Here is a 17,259-nt window from a genome sequence, read left to right on the forward strand (position 1 = left end):
GTACAGTCAGTGCTCGTGCATGATATACACTTTAGGGGAGAGGGACGGAGGGAGAGGAGACAGAGGGGGGAGAGGGACAGAGGGAGAGGAGACAGAGGGGGGAGAGGGACAGAGGGAGAGGAGACAGAGGGGGGAGACAGAGGAGGGAGAGGATACAGAGGGGGGAGAGGAGACAGAGGGGGGAGAGGGACAGAGGGAGGAGAGACAGGGGAGAGAGGGACAAAGGGAGAGGGACGGAGGGAGGAGAGACGGGTGAGAGGGACAGAGGGAGAGGAGACAGAGGGGTGAGAGGGACAGAGGGGGAAGAGGGACAGAGGGAGAGGAGACAGAGGGGGGAGAGGGACAGAGGGGGGAGAGGGACAGAAGGGGGAGAGGGACAGAGGGAGGAGAGACAGAGGGGGGAGAGGGACAGAGGGAGATGAGACAGAGGGGGGAGAGGAGACGGGGGGGAGAGAGGGACAGAGGGAGAGGAGACAGAGGGGGGAGAGGAGACAGGGGGGAGAGGGACAGAGGGAGAGGAGACAGAGGGGGGAGAGGGACAGAGGGAGAGGAGACAGAGGGGGGAGACAGACGAGGGAGAGGATACAGAGGGGGGAGAGGAGACAGAGGGGGGAGAGGGACAGAAGGGGGAGAGGGACAGAGGGAGGAGAGACAGGGGAGAGAGGGACAGAGGGAGAGGGACGGAGGGAGGAGAGACGGGTGAGAGGGACAGAGGGAGAGGAGACAGAGGGGTGAGAGGGACGGAGGGAGGAGAGATGGGTGAGAGGGATGGAGGGAGGGGAGACAGAGGGGTGAGAGGGACAGAGGGAGGAGAAACAGGGGTGAGAGGGACAGAGGGAGAGGGACGGAGTTACGGAGAGACGGGTGAGAGGGATGGAGGGAGGGAGGGGAGACAGAGGGGGAGGGATGGAGGGAGAGGAGACAGAGGGGGGAGAGGGAAGGAGGGAGGGGAGGGACAGAGGGAGGGGAGACAGAGGGGGGAGACAGAGGGGGGAGAGGAGATAGAGGGAGGAGAGGGACGGAAGGAGGAGAGACAGAGGGACAGAGGGGGGAGAGGGACAGAGGGAGGGGAGGGACAGAGGGAGGGGAGACAGAGGGGGGAGAGGAGATAGAGGGAGAGGGATGGAGGGAGGGGAGACAGAGGGGTGAGAGGGACAGAGGGAGAGGGATGGAGGGAGAGGAGACAGAGGGGGGAGAGGGACAGAGACAGAGGAGACAGAGGGGGGAGAGGGACGGAGGGAGGGGAGACAGAGGGGGGAGACAGAGGGGGTAGAGGGATGGAAGGAGGAGAGATTGCTGTTAGCCTCATTTCACTCAGGGGAAAAAGGTCAAAAAGACAACAAAGTTTGCTTAACTTGTTCAAACACGGTGGACAGTCGAAACCCAAACAAGCAAAAGTCATTTCATCAAGAATCAAAGAAAGAAAGATCAAGAATGTGGAGACATTACATTTCGTACCCATGCAGGGCACGTTGTGAAATTAAAATACACATTGCTCTGATGTACACACAGCATTGTTTAGGCTTTTTTAGTCAGAGAAGCTACATAGCCAGTGTAATTTTTTTTTTTTTACCATTACCTCCAACCCCCGTTTTGAGTCACCGGATTCACCCCCGCACTGCGCTCCGGGACCTCCCACTTTACAAACTAAAGTGCCCATATTATGAAAAAATCACTTTTTCTGGGATTTGGGGAGTTATTTTGTGTCTCTGGTGCTTCCACATGCATACAAACTTTGAAAAACCATCCATGCTGTTTAGAGTGAGATATGGTTTCTGGATGTGTCCTGCCTTCAGTCTCTGGGTGAGCTGGTCAAAATCTGCACGGCTTTCTACGTCACTAGCCGAGACGAGGGGCCTAGGGGGCTAACCGTTAGCATGCTAGCTCGTTCTCAATGGCAGAACACTGCTACAACACACAAATTCACCCTAATCTACAAAATCAATTGTATAGAACTACTTCCATGTCCCTGTTCTGCAGGTATTCCACGCAAAGTTGGAAGTGCGCCCTCGTTTAGAAGAAGTCTCCCGGCTAACCTGACTTGTACTACTGAAGTTGGAGAAACAGCTAGCTAGCTCATGTAGTCCTTACCTAGCTACTTAGCATGTGATCTTACCTAGCTACTGAGCATGTGCAACTGCAACCCGGTCTCACGGCAGTTCAGGGAAAATGTCACGTTATTTTTGATCTATTGATACGTGTTCACGGGTACGTTTTTATCGGTTTTTACCCCCTACGGGGAAAGGGCGCTTCACACGCCGGGAGACGGCCGCTGGGGACGCGCGACAATAACGGGATGGTTGTGATTAGGAAACGCCACACGCGGGACGCGATCCCCGCTCGCCAGGGTGAAAGTCCTGTGTTGTTTGACCCATCCACCCCCCCGACCTCCCTCCCTACGCGGATATTTGGCTCTTTATACTACTTCCTACCATTTTCGTGCTGTGACCTCGAAATATGCTTCCCATTGAAATACATTACTTCACATTTTCGTGCTGGCCACCACGTAAAAAATGAGAAAAACGTTCCCTTGAACACGTATCAATAGATTAAAAATAACGTGACATTTACAAGAACTGCCGTGAGACCGGGCTGGCAACTGCCAACAGATGTTACAGCAGTGAGAGGTCTCACTCTGTAGCTAAAACAGAGAGCTCAACACAGGGTGAAAAGAGGAGCTGCAGCAATGTGCAGTACAACAAAAATATGGTGTTTTTTGAAAATTAAACCACGTAAACCTATTCTGATATAACCTCAAAATACAATTATGAACCTGAAGATGAGCATAATATGGACACTTTAAGCACTGAACTGCTCTTTAGGTCTTGTTGTGTCTTTCTTTGACCAAGAATACATCTCTGTTTCTTTCTTCTCCTCCACAGTCGGAGTCAGAGTGTCGTCAGTGTGAATTCCTCAACGAGCAAAATGCAGAAGAGTTCCTCAAGCAACTTAAATCAACTCTTGAGATAATGAACAGACGGTACTGCTAAGGACTTAAGGACTTTTTAAAAAGACACTTCATGACCTTTTTTTCCTCTTCATGACCTTTTTTTCCTCTTCATGAACTTTTCATATCACCTGAACACAAATAAAGTGTGCCATGCAAGATGTCTGAAGATCTCTGTGGTGTTTGATTTGAAACTGGAGGGGAGAAAAAAGCTTCTGTATTTGGGGGAGGCTTGTGATTAACCTTACTGTTGTTGTCGGGTCAAATTTGACCCATTTTCAAAAAGTTTCCATATCACAAATGGGTTTAGGAAAAGAACAACTGGGTTGGGTTTAGGAGAATAATAACTGGGTTGGGTTTAGGAAAAGAACAACGGGGTTGGGTTTAGGAGAAGAATAACTGGGTTGGGTTTAGGAAAATAATAACTGGGTTGGGTTTAGGAAAAGAACAACGGGGTTGGGTTTAGGAAAAGAACAACGGGGTTGGTTTAGGAAAATAATAACTGGGTTGGGTTTAGGAAAATAATAACTGGGTTGGGTTTAGGAAAATAATAACTAGGTTAGGTTTAGGAAAAAAATAACGGGGTTGGGTTTAGGAAAAGAAGAACTGGGTTGGGTTTAGGAAAAGAATAACTGGGTTGGGTTTAAGAGAACAATAACTGGGTTGGGTTTAGGAAAAAACAACTGGGTTGGGTTTAGGAAAAGAACAACGGGGTTGGGATTAGGAAAATAATAACTGGGTTGGGTTTAGGAAAATAATAACAGGGTTGGGTTTAGGAAAAGAACAATGGGGTTGGGTTTAGGAAAAGAATAATGGGGTTGGGGTTAGGAAAATAATAACTGGGTTGGGTTTAGGAAAAGAACAACTGGGTTGGGTTTAGGAAAATAATAACTGGGTTGGGTTTAGGAAAAGAACAACGGGGTTGGGTTTAGGAAAAGAACAATGGGGTTGGTTTAGGAAAATAATAACTGGGTTGGGTTTAGGAAAATAATAACAGGGTTGGGTTTAGGAAAAGAACAATGGGGTTGGGTTTAGGAAAAGAATAACGGGGTTGGGGTTAGGAAAATAATAACTGGGTTGGGTTTAGGAAAAGAACAACTGGGTTGGGTTTAGCAAAATAATAACTGGGTTGGGTTTAAGAGAACAATAACTGGGTTGGGTTTAGGAAAAAACAATTGGGTTGGGTTTAGGAAATAACTGGGTTGGGTTTAGGAAATAACTGGGTTGGGTTTAGGAAAATAATAACTGGCTTGGGTTTAGGAAAATAATAACTGGATTGGGTTTAGGAAAAGAAGAACTGGGTTGGGTTTAGGAAAATAATAACTGGGTTGGGTTTAGGAAAAGAACACCGGGGTTGGGTTTAGGAAAAGAACAACGGGGTTGGTTTAGGAAAATAATAACTGGGTTGGGTTTAGGAAAATAATAACTGGGTTGGGTTTAGGAAAATAATAACTAGGTTAGGTTTAGGAAAAAAATAACGGGGTTGGGTTTAGGAAAAGAAGAACTGGGTTGGGTTTAGGAAAAGAATAACTGGGTTGGGTTTAAGAGAACAATAACTGGGTTGGGTTTAGGAAAAAACAACTGGGTTGGGTTTAGGAAAAGAACAACGGGGTTGGGATTAGGAAAATAATAACTGGGTTGGGTTTAGGAAAATAATAACAGGGTTGGGTTTAGGAAAAGAACAATGGGGTTGGGTTTAGGAAAAGAATAATGGGGTTGGGGTTAGGAAAATAATAACTGGGTTGGGTTTAGGAAAAGAACAACTGGGTTGGGTTTAGGAAAATAATAACTGGGTTGGGTTTAGGAAAAAACAATTGGGTTGGGTTTAGGAAATAACTGGGTTGGGTTTAGGAAAATAATAACTGGGTTGGGTTTAGGACAAGAACAACGGGGTTGGGTTTAGGAAAAGAACAACGGGGTTGGTTTAGGAAAATAATAACTGGGTTGGGTTTAGGAAAATAATAACAGGGTTGGGTTTAGGAAAAGAACAATGGGGTTGGGTTTAGGAAAAGAATAACGGGGTTGGGGTTAGGAAAAGAAAAACTGGGTTGGGTTTAGGAAAATAATAACTGGGTTGGGTTTAGGAAAAAACAATTGGGTTGGGTTTAGGAAATAACTGGGTTGGGTTTAGGAAAATAATAACTGGGTTGGGTTTAGGAAATAACTGGGTTGGGTTTAGGAAAATAATAACTGGCTTGGGTTTAGGAAAATAATAACTGGATTGGGTTTAGGAAAAGAAGAACTGGGTTGGGTTTAGCAAAAGAAGAACTGGGTTGGGTTTAGGAGAAGAATAACTGGGTTGGGTTTAGGAGAAGAATAACTGGGTTGGGTTTAGGAAAATAATAACTGGGTTGGGTTTAGGAAAAGAACAACGGGGTTGGGTTTAGGAAAATAATAACTGAGTTTGGTTTAGGAAAAGAACAACAGGGTTGGGTTTAGGAAAAGAACAACGGGTTTGGGTTTAGGAAAATAATAACTGGATTGGGTTTAGGAAAAGAACAACAGGGTTGGGTTTAGGAAAATAATAACTGGGTTGGGTTTAGGAAAATAATAACTGGATTTGGTTTAGGAAAAGAAGAATTGGGTTGGGTTTAGGAAAAGAAGAACTGGGTTGGGTTTAGGAAAAAACAACGGGGTTGGGATTTGGAAAAGAACAACGGGGTTGGGTTTAGGAAAATAATAACTGGGTTGGGTTTAGGAAAAGAATAACAGGGTTGGTATTAGGAAAAGAACAAACGTGGAAAGGAAACATCACTCACGGGACACAAAGTCATACACGGGACGCGATCTCCGGTCTCCTGGGTGAAAGTAACTGTGTTGTTTGACCCATCCTCCACCCCGACCAACCTCCCTACACGGATTTTCGCCATTTAATACTACTCTCTACGGCGTCAATTCACACGCAATCGCAATTGGCTTACGGAAGTACCGGAAGTACATGCCACTGGCACGTGTCGCATGCCACGAGCTACATGGATAAATATGCACCAAACAAGCCACTTTGAAATTTTGCTCTACTCATGAATACAAAAGTTGGGTGACCCTCCCCCCTAGACAAAAAAACAATTGGATGACCCTCCCCTCAAAGAATACAAAGTCATGACCCTCCCCTATTTTCCTCCAGTGGTCCATTCCATAAATACCAAACGGTCTCTTATGCGGATTTTCGGCATTTCATACTACTCTACCGTAGTCGTGCTGTGATCACGAAATATGCTTCCCATTGAAATACATTAGTTTACATTTTCGTGCTGGCCACCACGAAAAAAATGAGAAAAACGTGCTTGTGTACACGAATCAATAGATTAAATAACGTGACCATTTCACGAACTGCCGTGAGACTTGGATGTATTGTTTTTATCAGAATCCAATTGATGTACAATTTAAAAAGGAGTTCAACAGATTTTGCTAAATTGTTAAAATGTTAAAAGCATAGGCTATCCTGCAGTCCAGCATCCCTCTTATTTTTTTAAATGACATTTAAATCAAAACCTAGAGACTTTCAAACATCAAAATGCCATTTATTAATATGTATTTGTGTCAAAATGACATATAAACATCTTTTCGTATTCTATTTTGGCTGGAAACGCTTCCAACACGCTTGCATGTCACGTGAAAAATAGTCATTGGTCCTATTTCTAGCATGCACGTGTTTTCGTTAACATGGGAGCCGAAATTAAAACGGACACGCCACGCAGTGGACGTGCTCACGCCATGCAGGCAGTGTGCAGGGGCCCTACCGTCTCTGTCTAACATCAGTTTCAGGGTGGAGAATTTTCCAGTTACACGTTCATATCAGGTCAACAACTGTAGCTGATACAAAGTTGTCAGACCTCCCACTTTAAATCACCTAATGAACACTGTGAATGAAAAATGATCTCCATGTTCACAGGCTGCAGGTCCAGATCCTGACCTGATGTCAATATCCTTCTGTCTAAAGCCACGAGTCCATTGGGTTTGTCTCATTTGTTTTTCCTAATAATAACACAGACGACATATGCTGTTTGCTGGAACAGTCAGAAGAGATTTACTAATTCCCAGCAGAGTAGTAACATCTCACAGTTAATCCAGGAACTCTGAATACTTGACACATAAGCTTCCAGCTGCCGGGACTAAACAGCCACATTAGTTGTTTTCATTAAAATATTATTATGTTTTCAGTTTGTTTCCTGAGTTTATCTTATGATGCGTTTATAGAAACAATAGAGCCAGCTGGTTGCACCTGGGTTAGTGTTTGATTGGGTGGATACACAGTGTAACTTGCATGATAATTGTAGCCTTCATCAACAACATTTAGCATCTGAAATGACCAAAATTACATTTGTGGGTAAGTTTTTTGCAACGATGACTATTTATTTAGCTAAGTAGCCTGCAAACCAAAAAAATCCCAAGAGAAAGACTCCCGAATCCCGTCCCGCTCCTGTCTCGTTCCCTATGTTGTCTAAAGTTATCAGACTCTGTGTGTGTGTGTGTGTGTGTGTGTGTGAGCACAGCTGCAGCGATGGCCCAAGGGAGCGAGAGCAGCTCCTCAGCTCTGCTGCGCTGATGTTGTTGTGTGAATGCAGCGCTACAGAGCAGAGCCGTTTGTCTCTCACTGCTGGGTGAGTTAGGGTTGGGTAGTGACAATTTTTCGAGACTCCCGCGGGTCACAGTATTCCCAATCAACAAAGGCATTGTGAGTTGTAAGTGGTTCTCTTTTCTAAAACGAAATGCATCGCAATCTTTGGGTGCACACCGTGCAAATTAGGATTTTTTCAGTGGAAGTGTTCCAGCAGTGGAGGACTTGTTGGAGCTTGTTAACACAGCCTCCCTCTTTCATTCCTTGAAAAGGTCGGCTCGTGGCCAGAAACCTGTTGATATCCAAGTCTTTGATCATGTTTAAAAGAGTAGTAATATCTCACAGTTATTCCAGAGGCAGCTTCAGCACTCTGAATACTTGACACATAAGCTTCCAGCTGCCGGGACTAAACAGCCACATGAGTTGTTTTCATTAAAATATTATTATGCTTTCAGTTTGTTTCCCGACTTTATCATATAATGCATTTATAGAAACATTAGAGCCAGCTGGTTGCACCTGGGTTAGTGTTTGATTGGGTTTTGGATACACAGTGTAACTTGCTTGATAATTGTAGCCTTCATCAACATCATTTAGCATCTGAACTGACCGAAATTACATTTGCAGGTAAGTTTTTGCTACGGATGACTATCTATTTAGCAAAATAGCTGGCAAACCGACAACAGTGGGGGGTCAGCCCTATGTTCCCACAGTCCAATGTTCCCACAGCCCAATGGTCCCACAGCCCTATGTTCCCACAGCCCAATGTTCCACAGCCCAATGGTACCACAGCCCAATGTTCCCACAGCCCTATGTTCCCACATTTCTAAGATGTTTTTCCAAAATTAGGCCCTATGTTAGTATCAGATTTTATCCCCCTAACCCTAAACAAATGTTGTTGGAGGATAGGGCTTAAATTGAAGGGAAATGTAGGAACACAAGACCTAATTTTGTAAAAGTCCTAGAAAGGTGGGACCATAGTAGCCTGACGTGGTCATACTCAGATTCTAGTCAGAATATGAGTCTCATACTGCTCCATTGGGCTGTGATTATGGGGTGTGGTCTAACCAAACCAGGAAACAAAATTCCTCTGCACTCATTGGATAGACCTACAACCAATCAGAGCAACGGAGTATGTGACGTATGTTGAGCGACGCATAGTTGTCAACAGCAACAACACTCAACTGCTCATTCGCTTTTTTATTTAATTTAATTTAAAGGGATACTTCACCGATTTGGTGGGAACATTGGGCTGTGGGAACATAGGACTGTGGGAACATTGGGCTGTGGGAACATAGGGCTGTGGGAACATAGGGCTGTGGGAACATTGGGCTGTGGGAACATTGGGCTGTGGGAACATAAGGCTGTGGGAACATAGAGCTGCGGGAACATAGGGTTGTGGGAACATAGTGCTGTGGGAACATAAGGCTGTGGGAACATAGAGCTGTGGGAACATAGGGCTGTGGGAATATTGGGCTGTGGGAACATAGGGCTGTGGGGCCATTGGGCTGTGGGAACATAGGGCTGTGGGAACATAGGGCTGTGGGAACATTGGGCTGTGGGAACATAGGGCTGTGGGAACATAGGGCTGTGAGAACATTGGGCTGTGAGAACATTGGGCTGTGGGAACATAGGATTGTGGGAACATAGGGCTGTGTGAACATAGGGCTGTGGGACCATTGGGCTGTGGGAACATAAGGCTGTGGGAACATAGGGTTGTGGGAACATTGGGTTGTGGGAACATAGGGCTGTGGGACCATTGGGCTGTGGGAACATAGGGTTGTGGGAACATAGGACTGTGGGACCATAGGGCTGTGAGGACATTGGGCTGTGGGACCATTGGGCTGTTGGAACATAGAGCTGTGGGAACATAGGGCTGTGGGAACATAGAGCTGTGGGAACATAGGGTTGTGGGAACATTGGGTTGTGGGAACATAGGGCTGTGGGACCATTGGGCTGTGGGAACATAGGGTTGTGGGAACATAGGACTGTGGGACCATAGGGCTGTGAGAACATTGGGCTGTGGGACCATTGGGCTGTTGGAACATAGAGCTGTGGGAACATAGGGCTGTGGGAACATAGAGCTGTGGGAACATAGGGCTGTAGGAACATTGGGCTGTGAGAACATTGGGCTGTGGGAACATAGGGCTGTTTGAACATAGGGCTGTGGGAACATTGGGCTGTGGGAACATAGGGCTGTGGGAACATAGGGTTGTGGGAACATAGGGCTGTGGGAACATAGGTCTGTGGGAAAATAGAGCTGTGGGAACATAGGGCTGTGAGAACATTGGGCTGTGAGAACATAGGGTTGTGGGAACATAGGGCTGTGGGAACATAGGGTTGTGGGAACATAGGGCTGTGGGACCATTGGGCTGTGGGAACATAGGGCTGTGGGAACATTGGGCTGTGGGAACTTAGGGCTGTGGGACCATAGGGCTGTGAGAACATTGGGCTGTGTGAACATAGGGCTGTGGGAACATAGGGCTGTGGGACCATATGGCTGTGAGAACATTGGGCTGTGGGAACATCGGGCTGGGGAACATTGGGCTGTGGGAACACAGGGCTGTGAGAACATTGGGCTGTGGGAACATAGGGCTGTGGGAACATAGGGCTGTGAGAACATTGGGCTGTGGGAACATAGGACTGTGAGAACATAGGGCTGTGGGAACATAGAGCTGTGGGAACATAGGGCTGTGGGAACATAGAGCTGTGGGAACATAGGGCTGTGGGAACATTCGGCTGTGAGAACATTGGGCTGTGGGAATATAGGGCTGTGGGAACATAGTGCTGTGGGAACATTGGGCTGTGGGAACATAGGGCTGTGGGAACATTGGGCTGTGGGAACATTGGGCTGTGGGAACATAGGGCTGTGGGAACATAGGGCTGTGGGACCATAGGGCTGTGGGAACATTGGGCTGTGGGAACATAGGGCTGTGAGAACATAGGGCTGTGAGAACATAGGGCTGTGGGACCATATGGCTGTGAGAACATTGGGCTGTGGGAACATTGGGCTGTGGGAACATAGGGCTGTGGGAACATTGGGCTGTGGGAACATAGGGCTGTGAGAACATAGGGCTGTGAGAACATAGGGCTGTGGGACCATATGGCTGTGAGAACATTGGGCTGTGGGAACATAGGGCTGTGGGAACATTGGGCTGTGGGAACATAGGGCTGTGAGAACATTGGGTTTTGGGAACATAGGGCTGTGAGAACATAGGGCTGTGGGAACATTGGGCTGTGGGAACATAGGGCTGTGGGAACATAGGGCTGTGGGACCATATGGCTGTGAGAATATTGGGCTGTGGGAACATAGTGCTGTGGGAACATTGGGCTGTGGGAACATAGGGCTGTGAGAACATTAGGTTGTGGGAACATAGGGCTGTGAGAACATTGGGCTGTGGGAAAATAGAGCTGTGGGAACATAGGGCTGTGAGAACATTGGGCTGTGAGAACATTGGGCTGTGGGAACATAGGGCTGTGGGAACATAGGTTTGTGGGAACATAGGGCTGTGGGAACATAGAGCTGTGGGAACATTGGGCTGTGGGAACATAGGGCTGTGGGAACATAGGGTTGTGGGAACATAGGGTTGTGGGAACATAGAGCTGTGGGAACACAGGGCTGTGGGAACATTCGGCTGTGAGAATATTGGGCTGTGGGAATATAGGGCTGTGGGAACATAGTGCTGTGGGAACGTTGGGCTGTGAGAACATAGGGCTGTGGGAACATAGGGCTGTGGGAACATTGGGCTGTGGGAACATAGGGCTGTGGGAACATAGGGCTGTGAGAACATAGTGCTGTGGGAACATTGGGCTGTGGGAACATAGGGCTGTGGGAACATAGGGCTGTGGGAACATAGGGCTGTGGGAACATTGGGCTGTGGGAACATAGGGCTGTGGGAACATAGGGCTGTGGGAACATAGGCACACTCCCCATTAGTGGTGCACATTTCCTTCAGGGATTTCTGTTCGGCAGCTCGTTTTACAACATAAAAGGTGGAATTGTGCTTCTCTGAAGATCCACGTAAAGTTCTCTGCATACAAGTATAAAAGGAAACATCCACCTGGGTGTACATGCTCTCCTACGTGCAGCTTGGGGAGGTTTCAGCCTCCAGATGGAACAAAAGACCTGATTTAAAGATGCTTTCTTGTGAACAGAGTTTCTGTTGACATTCAGTGTCACTCACCAAAACGCATTTTGTGTATCGTTGATGTCCAACAAATGTGTTGAATGTCTTTTTGGCTACATTCAGACAGACTGCAGGCAAATCTGATTATTTTGGGGTCAAGTGACCAGGTCAGACTTCTTCAGAAGTAGTGTGAACACTCAAATCTTGCCCAGATCTGATTTTTTCAAATCCGATTTAGACCACTTCCATACAGTATGTGGTCCCTTTTTACAACCGAAAACCACAACCATGACTAATTTGTACACAGCTGTTAAAACGTCACATCAAAGCCTTTGAGTTTCCTCAGCAGCAGCAGGAGTTGTTAACTGGATTAATTTCGTTCCTTTTAGGATTTATTAACATGTTCATTTATTATAGCACTACCACACAGTGGTGGAGGAAGTACTGAATCTCAGTACTTAACTAAAAGTACAAATAACCAGAGATATATTTACTTTAGTAATGTAGAAGTACAACAATGACAACCCTACTTAAGAAAAAGTAAAAAGTACCTGATTTTAAATGTACTTTAAGTATTAACAATAAAAGTACTTGCATAAGGATTTATTCTCTTAATGTCTATATTCTAATAATTAAAAAAAAAAAACAGTATGGGCTGTGGCATTTTAATTAAGTTAGTTGTAGGTTAATGTAATTGTGCTTACCATCTGTGGCCCAGTTTACATTCTGACTTACAATTCTGGTTATCAGGGTGATCTGCCTGGAGCTCGACTTTGCATTATTTCCCACGGGACAGTGAATGCCGCACACATTTATTTAGGGAGAACACACCGGCTTGGACAACAAGTACATGGCTTCACAGCTTCACACTTTTTAATTATTACCTATAGAGCCTTGCATGGCCAAGCTCCCTCTTACATCCAGGATCTACTGCACGTTAGAGTTTAGATTCTCGGCCCAAGCCCGAGTCCGACCTGAGCCCGACACTATCCATTACCTATTTAGCCTATTTGGGTGGGGAGAAAGCTATGCCATAATCAGAAATATTATAAATATGTATATATAAGCTATATAAAAGTAACAAATGTGTACAAAATTTAGGCTGCAGTTACAAAATGCAGCACTTCATGCGCGGAATCGCCTCCTCTCGCACGCATCACACCTGGAGCTTAAAGCAGCCATATTATGCTCATTTTCAGGTTCATAATTGTATTTTAAGGTTGTACCAGAATAGGTTTACATGGTTTAATTTTCAAAAAACACCATGTTTTTGTTGTACTGCACCGCTCTCTCTCACTGCTGCAGATCCTCTTTTCAGCTGGTCTCTGTTTTAGCTACAGAGTGAGACCTCTTTTCTTCTTCTTCTTCTGTACTATCTTTGATTGCACTGCACATGCCCAGTAGCTCAGATGTAGATCATGTCAGCTAGCTAGCTCCATAGACAGTAAAAGAAAGGCTGTTTCTACAACTTCGGTCAGTTACAAGGCAGGATTAGCTGGGAGACTTCTAAATGAGGGCGCACATGTAAGTAGTTCTTTTGTAGATTATGGTGAACTTGTGTGTGTTTTAGCAGTGCTTTGCTACTGAGAACGAGGTAGCATGCTAGCGTTAGCATGCTAGCGTTAGCATTAGCGTTAGCATGCTAACGCTACGAGCTAATGGTTGCGGTTAGCCTGCTCGTTTCGGCTTGTGACGTCACAAGCCATGCCGATTTTGAACAGCTCACCCAGAGACTGAAGGCAGGACACATTCAGAAACCGTATCTCACTCTAAACAGCATGGATGGATTTTTTTCAAAGTTTGTATGTGTGTGGAAGCACCAGAGACACAACATAACACCCCAAATCCCAGAAAAAGTGATTTTTTCATAATATGGGCACTTTAAAGATGTAAAGAAAAAAAGAGAAACAGGAGAATTAACTTTGAGCAAGTGTGGAGGAAAGTCGGAGGTATGGAAGCAGTTTAAACAAGTCGGGTAGGTTCGGGCTTTTTTTTTTTGGGCCGATCTAAGCTCTACTGCACGCACACACTTCTGGTCGCTCTCTGAGGTCTTCAAGTCAAGACCTTTTAACTGTTCCCAGAACACGTTTTAAAACAAGAGGTGATCGTGCCTTTTCTGTGGTGGCTCCAAGGCTCTGGAGCTCTCTCCCTTTAGCCTTGAGAGCCTTGGATTCTGTGGAAACTTTTAGAAAACACTTAAAGACACATCTTTTTAGACAAGCATTTAATTAGCCATATGGTTTTGTACTGTATTTTATGTGTTGTTGTGTTTTTGTTTTTTACTGTAAAGCACTGCGAAAGGTGCTATATAAATAAAGTTTACTTACTTACTAGGAGGACCAGGAGCGTTTTTAAGATAAATATACAGGTTGTATATTAACTATGTGAACGGATGCGTCACATATGACCAAGCAGAGCATCGGGAGCAGCAGCAGTAACGGGAGCGGTACGCGCCTGGCCAATGCTATTGAAGGGCGGGTCTTGGCGTGGCCGTAGTGGGATTTGTAATATGGCGAGCGGCACCGGGAGCTGGACGGCCGCTGCTGAAGGCTTCCCTGCGGACTGCAAACGTGTGAAGTCAGGAAGACGTTTTGTCAGGGGGAAAAACTGATCAGAAATTGTAAAGAAAATGTAACGGAACTTTGTAGAAATGTAGTGGAGTAGAAAGTATAGATAATTGCTGCAAAATGTAACGAAGTAAAAGTCAAAAGTATGCACTATTGATCGTACTTAAGTAAAGTACAGATACGTGAAAAATGTACTTAAGTACAGTAACGATGTATTTGTACTTCGTTACATTCCACCACTGCTACCACTTCGCTAACTGGTTGTGTCATACAGTACAGTATTAAGCTGTGTCTTGCATTTATATTAACCTTTTTTCTTCCAGGCGGAACGGGAACACCTGTTGTGGCAGGTAACGCACGTTGACAGCTGCTGAATCATCAGTCTTTAAAGAATTAAAGTCTACTTTCTAACCCGCAGGCTCAGAAGGGTGAGTGAAGATGAGTTGAGTATGTTGAAATCATAAATCAAGAGGGTGGAGAATATCTTCTATGCAGTATATTTCATGAACTGAAAAGAAAGGAATGTAAAAGAGATGACATTAAACGAATGATTGTTGGGATAATATTAGTAGCTAATACTGTATCTGAAGTCTCTTTTATATAGACCTTAGTGGTCCCTAATACTGTATCTGAAGTCTCTTTTATATAGACCTTAGTGGTCCCCTAATACTGTATCTGAAGTATCTTTATATAGGCCTTAGTGGTCCCCTAATACTGTATCTGAAGTCTCTTTCCCGAAATTCAGCCTTGGTGCAGAATTACAGCCACTAGAGCAGGGGTCTCAAACCCGCGGCTCGGGAGCCAATTGAGGCCCGCGGGCTGATATTTTGTGGCCCCCCTACTTGACATCAAAGTTTAGTGTCAGTGCGGCCCGTGCGTTGTTCTGAAATGCACCTTTTTGCTGAGTCGTTGCGTGTGCTGCGCTTGCCACGCTTTTATTTTATTTGTTTATCACTTACGGGCTACCATAGCTAGTCTCGTGACTGCGGCGTTTGTTGTCAACGGAAGTATCAACGTTAGTCACGTCTCTCTCAAAACGTGCCATGAAGAGAAAGGTTGGCGATGATCATCCATCTTCTTCCGCTTATCCGGTAACGGGTCGCGGGGGTAGCAGCTCCAGCAGGGGACCCCAAACTTCCCTTTCCCGAGCCACATTAACCAGCTCCGACTGGGGGATCCCGAGGCGTTCCCAGGCCAGGTTGGAGATATAATCCCTCCACCTAGTCCTGGGTCTTCCCCGAGGCCTCCTCCCAGCTGGACGTGCCTGGAAAACCTCCCTAGGGAGGCGCCCAGGGGGCATCCTTACCAGATACCCGAACCACCTCAACTGGCTCCTTTCGACGCGAAGGAGCAGCGGCTCTACTCCGAGCTCCTCACGGATGACTGAGCTTCTCACCCTATCTCTAAGGGTGACGCCAGCCACCCTCCTGAGGAAACCCATTTCGGCCACTTGTACAGGTTGGCGATGAGCACAGGCAATTTCACTGAAAGTGGGAGACGGAATATTTTGTTATCGAGCACAGGAGCACCCCTACATGTCTCATACACACAGAGAAAGTTGCGGCGTACAAGGAACATGACATCAGACGTCATTACTCAACTAGACATGCTGAGGAGTATACAACATACCAGGGAGAGAAGAGAAAGAACTGGGTCGCCAATCTTAAAAAATGTCTTTTGAGGCAACAAGATTTATTTAAGAAAGCAAACAAAGAATACTTTTGTTGAATACTTGACGCGGCCCAGCCTGACCCACACTCTACCTCGAGCGGCCCCCAGCTAAATTGAGTTTGAGACCCCTGCACTAGAGCCAGTCCCACAATGAGCTTTCCTTATGTGCCATTTCTGTCTGTAGCTTTAAATGCTATTGAGGAGGAGGGGGGGGGGGGGCAAGGTGGAGGGGTGGCCTAGACCAACTGCCACTTTGCTTGTTTTCAAGCCATGATGTCTCTCTCTTTCTCATGGGTGAGCCAAATTCTCTGGGCGGGCAAACAAAAGAGAAAGGAGAGGTAACCTTTACCCTTATGACGTCATAAAGGGAAGATTCCAGATCAGCCCATCTGAGCTTTCATTTTCTCAAAGGCAGAGCAGGATACCCAGGGCTCGGTTTACACCTATCACCATTTCTAGCCACTGGGGGACCATAAGCAGGCTGGGGGAACTCATATTAATGTTAAAAAAGACATTTTGACATTTTTCCCATGACATTTTCATGCCATGGGACCTTTTAACAAAACATCTTTCTTGTTTTCTGAGACTCACGCACAACTGGAGATGATTTGATCTTAACAAAACCCAGAAGGGAAAGTCACATTGTGTCGTCCCCACCGCCCAGGGTGTAACCTCTGGAAAACAATGGTAGGAAACTGCTGCTTGTTGATCCGTTGATTCTCCTGACGATCAACAACAGACGCATTGGCACTGTTCATGCATAAAACCAGCAGAGAAGACATTGAGAAAACAAGTGAGTCATGCTGATGACAGTAACTTGTTTTCCAGCCCAGAAAACATTAAAAGGTAACTACCGTTTTTTTTTTTTTTTCCAACCTGGACCCTATGTTCCTATGTGTTTGTGTCTAAGTGACTGATGGGAACAACAATCTTTGACATTGGTCCAGTATTAAGTGAGATCGCTGCAGTCGGCAGCAGAGAAACAAGCTACAATGTAAGTTAATTAATAGTGCAATTGTCCAGCTTGTATTTACCTTCACAAAAGTGCAGTTTTTTGCTGCTGACAGACTCAGATTATTATTCTAAGTGCATGACAACAATAGTGATTTTAGACCCTTTTTTTGACACCTTTTTGTCACCTTTTTGACGCCTTTTTGACGCCTTTTTGCCTTTTTGTCACCTTTTTGACACTTTTTTGTTGCCTTTTTTGTTGCCTTTTTGCCACCTTTTCGACACTTTTTTGTCGCCTTTTTGACACTTTTTTGTCACCTTTTTGTCACCTTTTTGACACTTTTTTGATGCCTTTTTTGTTGCCTTTTTGTTGCCTTTTTTGTTGCCTTTTTGTCGCCTTTTTGTTGCCTTTTTGTTGCCTTTTTGACGCCTTTTTGACAC

The sequence above is a fragment of the Sander lucioperca genome, chromosome 5 (assembly GCF_008315115.2).
Source record: "Sander lucioperca isolate FBNREF2018 chromosome 5, SLUC_FBN_1.2, whole genome shotgun sequence".
In the NCBI taxonomy this organism is placed as follows: Eukaryota; Metazoa; Chordata; class Actinopteri; order Perciformes; family Percidae; genus Sander; species Sander lucioperca.